We start from the raw sequence: 5,880 nt of genomic DNA, 5'->3' as shown, positions 1-5,880 counted from the left end.
AATTTGTAACCACAAACAACATGACAGATGACGCAGACTTCACAGTTCACCAATCACCAGTCAACACCAAGACCATAGATATTAGATATTTTTAGGGCTCCGTACCCAAAGGGTAAAAACGGGACTCTATTACTGACTTCATTGTCTGTCCGTCTGTCTGTCTATCTGTCTTTCTGTCTGTCGCCAGGCTGTATCTCAAGAACCGCTATAGCTAGACTTCTGAAATTTTTACAGATTGTGTATATCAGTTGCCGCTATAACAACAAAAACTAAAAACAAAATAATATTAATATTTAAGGGGGGCTCCCATACAACAAACATGATTTATATATTTATTTAAATTAAGGACACCAAACAGTACATACATTAAAACCTTGGCACAATAATATTACCTAATTTGTACCGATGCATGTACATTAACAGGCGACACAGCATTCACGAATATAGTTCTACAAAATATACAATAAAAAAATTCATTTTATAACTAAACACAATTAAATCGTTAAATATGATTATGAATTAAATAAAATTTCATGCAAATAATTATTACTGTGATAACAAACTAAATAACATAATAAAAAATAACTTAAAATTTTCTTAGCCTTTTTTGCTCGATATCAATAACGGCAAGAGATAGGTATTTGAAATGTTCACAAAGGCCTTATATATACACTGTGAAAGTAGCAGCGCTGAAAGACGATTTTTTTTTTCACTTTTGTATGGGCAAGGGCCCGAGCGTCACGAGTTTCCCCATACAAAAGTGAAAAAAAAAATTGATCTTTCAGCGCTGCTACTTTCACAGTGAACTCTCTACAAGGAACACGTACACACCCTAAAGTATTATCACTTATTTTTACACCCTGTTTAATATGTGTACTTTAATAATTAATAATAATATTTAAATAAAATAAAAATTTAAGGGGGCTCCCATACAAAAACTCAATTTTTGGCCTATTTTTGCTCTATAACGGTACGAAATCCTTTGTGCGCGAGTCCAACTCGCACTTGGCCAATTTTTAGAATCTGCACCAGATGGCGCGACGGTAGACACTTCTAGATTTTCTATTGGTTCTTTTTAGGGTTCCGTACCCAAAGGGTAAAAGTGGGACCCTATTACTAAGACTTCGTTATATTCTGTCCGTCTGTCTGTCTCCAGGCTGTAACTCAAGAACGCTAATAGCTAGAGAGATGAAATTTTCACAGATTATACAGTATATCTGTTGCCGCTATAACAACAAATACTAAAATCAAAATAAAATTAATATTTAAGAGGGGCTCCCATACAAACAAACGTGATTTTTTTGGCCTTTTTTGCTCTATTATTCAATAATGACAATTGGTATTTGATAGGTACTTGAATTTTTCTCAAAGTCCTTAATTATATGTGTACTTTAATATTTATTAATAATTTTAAAATTAAAATAAAAAATTAAGTTTTATTAGGTGCTCCAGTACAAAAAATACAAATTTTGGCCTAATTTTACTCTATAATGGTACGGATCCCTTCGTGCGCGAGTCCGACTCGCACTTGGCTGATTTTATTTTATTTTAAACTTCTTGTTCCCCACCGATCTGAAGTTATGTGTAGGTTATAAGTCTATGACAATGTCTTTTTCGCAGTTTGGCAGCTGACTGTCAACTTCATAATGAAGGATTTTCACATAGATTAAGGATATAGGCAGATGGATTCTTAGCTCGCCAGCGCGTGGCCATTTTATGCTTGTGTGCAATTGCCATAGTGTGCGTGTAGGGATGGGCGTATATCTGCTTGTATATCGATAAAAATATAAAATTAGACTACAGCTATCGACCAATTATAGTCGACCATAATTTTATGTTATAGATTTTTATCACGTTATAGATTTTTAGGACATCAAACAAGGAGGTTATCAATTCGACCTGCATGTTCAAAAGTATATGAAAAATGAAAATGCTTTTATATAAATAAAATATTTAAGTATATAATTACACAAATTATTGTTAAAAATATACATAATATGTATACTCCATAAGCCACGAAGGCTTGTCCGGAGGTTCCCGTAGGTTCCCAATTGCATTTCTTTAACCTAAAAATAATTTGTTTATTAGTATCAATATTCAAAAAGTATTTATTCCATTTATTGCACATTACAAAATTTGGACATGTCAAGATTTAAATGAAAAAATATGAAATTAGCAATTTTTAAATATGGATTACGGGGAAGGTTGTCTGCTTTATAATTATTGGACTCTGTTTAATGACTGCATTTGTGTATCATGCTACGAAAAATTACGTATTGCGATATGAATGCAGTCATGCTCTTTAGATCATTTAAAATGGCATCCATAACTTAAAAAATGTGGGTTGATCCATAATTAATGACTACGAGTATTGAATACTTAAATCCAATACTATAACTACACATTGTAACAGATGCTAAAAGTTAAAAAAAAAAAGATTATTATTATTATTATATTATAAAAATATAAACTTTAGCTAACCTTAGTATGCCTCGAGAATTATACTGAAAACAGTTGACAACAGTCTCCTTAACGGGGGGGTCTCCTGAGGGTGGTAGTGATAAGGGGGATTTTCCTCACTTAAACAATCCCTCCTCACTCCATCTCACCACCAGATTACTCGGTTATAATCTAAACTTAAAAATAATATTATCTTCATTATAGGTCTCTCCGTCATCACCATCATATTGAACTTTTCTTTAGAAGCATTCCAAAAACCTAAAAAAAATGTTGGTTTAGTAACATTAAATGTACTTAATACTATAAAATATATACATAATATTATAATATTGTATACGGGGCAATATGCTTTATGTAAGTTTTCCATACTCAACCCCCAAGCGGAACCCAGATGCCGCATAACAACTGAATATCTATTGTGTCTGGTATTTATTAAAAAAGTAATGCCAGGATAAAATTTCAAAAAGTAAATCCAAGTAACGATTTGAGTACTTACAGGTGTAGGTGGTGTAAGAGCTGTTGATCATTTTAATCTCCGTTAGAACTTTTTTATTTCAATAAAATCATTGTTTCAAACTTACGTTTGAAATTATAATCCCAATATTGTGATGCCTTCATAAGGGAGTAAGGATTAAAAACTTGCATGAAACTTGCGTCGAAATATTTCTGTTCCTCGTCTATTCTGAAGCATTTTCAAATCCTGAAAAAAAATATATTTAGTCCATGACAAATTTTTTATCGATATAAATAAATTTTATACTTCAAGCAAGGTGCATCCCTAAAGCACACGTAAAAATCTATGCCATATTTGTAGCCAAATTATTACTTCATGTGACATTTTTATCACTAATGGCATAAACAGCATGATTAAGCGATTATTAAACTTATAATTTTCTTTTTAACTTACAAAAAAATACCGATTGATAAGCCCAAAAACGTTGTTGAAAACTTACGTATGTTATGTTAAATCCACGTGTTTGAGGCATTCCTTGGCCGTTTTTATGGTTTATTATTTAGCGGAACCACAAAACCCAACAAGAATTGCATTTAACGTTCACTAAACACTTTTATTAGCACTTTTAAAATATGAAATATGCAGACCGACTCCTTTGTTATGTTCTACTCGGTAGGACATAACATTACAGGTTTTTGACGTTTATACACCGATATGAGCTTTCTCTTTCACTCAACTTACTGCATCGTTAATAAGAAAGAGTAAAAAAAAAAAAAAAAAAATTAGTGTACTGTCAAATGTGACATAAGGCTGATACTCCAAATCGCAAAATTTAGTTGTCCGCACGTATAAACTACCCGCAAACTTACATAATATGTAGACCTTTGTATTTTTTATAGTAATATAAGGTGTGATCTAACTGGGCCACTTAAGTAATGTAAATATAATTAAAATTAATTTAAAGGTCGAAAAATTTATTCCCTGGACGTGTCCTGTCCCCAGAATTCACTATAAATTCCCAAAAACATCCCACAAATACGATTAAATTCTAATTTCAAAGTAAATAAATCGTAAGAGTATAAACAAAATATTTATAAAATAAAGGTATGTATCGTTATATAAATAGAAAAAGTCATTTTAAGATTTGTCCTGGCTCACATAGTGATTCCCTATACGCTTCACTTGGAGGCTCGTACCTCCCTAGTTATAAGAAGCACGTGGTTGCGGGTGCGCAGGGCGGGAGGTTCGGTAGCCCTCTAAACATCATGGAAGGAGGTCACACAATTCGTTGCTCCGTTTCCGAGTTACAAAGGAAAATATCTGTTTCTTACACAATAGATTCCCTATTCGCTGATTACAATGTCATTTCCAAAGTTAAGTTTGCTTAGACACGATGTAAACGACGATAATGAGTATGGTTTTTAGTTAGACTATTTATTGTTTAACCTACATGCACAGTTTTTGTACACCTCAGGAAAAACTAACTTTTTATTGATTCTCTCTACATACATTTTGATGATTCCCTGGGTATTTTAAGTAGGGAATCAAAATATTTTACATTTATTTATCTAATTGGTACATATCTGTTTATTTTTTATTAAAATAAATTACATTATCTTCATATACTGATACAAATAAATGACACCAATAAGTAAAATATATAAAAAAAAATTTTTTCTTAAAGTCAGAATATTTCAAATAAATTCATTTTCCAATAATTGTATTTGGTTTTAACGAACAAGTTTAGTTTGTAGACAATTTTATAAATGTTTATATTTAAATTGAACATGTTTATTTAGCTGAAAAAGCTTTTTTCTATTAGCTTTGTTGATTCCCTAGGTTAGAAAAATTTAAGTCAAAATATCTTCTAAAATTGTGAAGTGAAAAAGGGCCCAAATAGATAATTATTTTTATAATTCACATAAGAATAATATGCGATTATTGATTTTAAAAAATATGCAGAAATAAAAATGTACCAGGGAATCAACTAAATAATCCAAATCTGGAGAAATGCCCATAAATCAAAATATTTTTAATATATAATTTAAGCGATTAGACCAGTACACTGGTAATAGCTTAGGAACACACTGACATAATAAAAACTTGTCAAACTGAAACTTGACAACTGAAAGAGTTTTGGCGGGCACGTCACTTTCAAACTTCTTCTACTTTTTATTTTGTGTTATTTAGGTTTTTGGTATTCATTAATGGTAAAATATTAGCCATTAAATATCCGTTATCTTGCACAAGTGCAGGTAAGATGTTGTCAAAACCAAAATGTATTATTCCTGTGACATTTGGTGTGAATATCGGTAAATAGGGCTATTTCTTCCGTGAATTTTAGCTAAAACATCGTTATAATAACATTATTATCCTATTCATTGGAATATTATTGTGTCTTTTTCAAATTGAAATGTATCAAGTTTTACATTCTTTTGCCCAGTTTTGTAGCAATTATTGATGGTATTCCCTGGTATTACCGATAGCTGTCTACCCATATTACGCCATCTAGTTACTAAAATGGAAACTGTTTGACAATCAAATAAAAAAAATAGAAAAATCCCTCATTGAGTGTCTATCAGATTTTAGAACATGACACTCACACTGACACTAATTTTTAACTTTGCGCATGCGCAATGTGCATCGAAAAACGACACGTAGTCGTGATCGTTTCGTTTTTCGATGCACATTGCGCATGCGCAAAGTTAAAAATTAGTGTCAGCGTGAGTTTTATGTTCTAAAATCTGACAGAAATTGATAGTATTTTAATCTATGATTTTATTGGTATTTTAGAACATTCAGACACTCAATTATGAAGTTGACAGTCAGCTGCTAAACTGCGAAAAAATGAAACGAACACGGCTCATGTAAAGTGCCAGCATAAAAAACATTATATCAATGTCATAAATTTTGACATTTCTTAGGAAATGACAAGTGACAACTTGAGTTTTGCTGGGAATATGGTG

The sequence above is a fragment of the Aricia agestis genome, chromosome 9, assembly GCF_905147365.1.
Source record: "Aricia agestis chromosome 9, ilAriAges1.1, whole genome shotgun sequence".
NCBI lineage: Eukaryota > Metazoa > Arthropoda > Insecta > Lepidoptera > Lycaenidae > Aricia > Aricia agestis.
The sequence above is the reverse complement of the archived record's forward strand: the minus strand, read 5'-3'. Positions refer to the sequence as shown.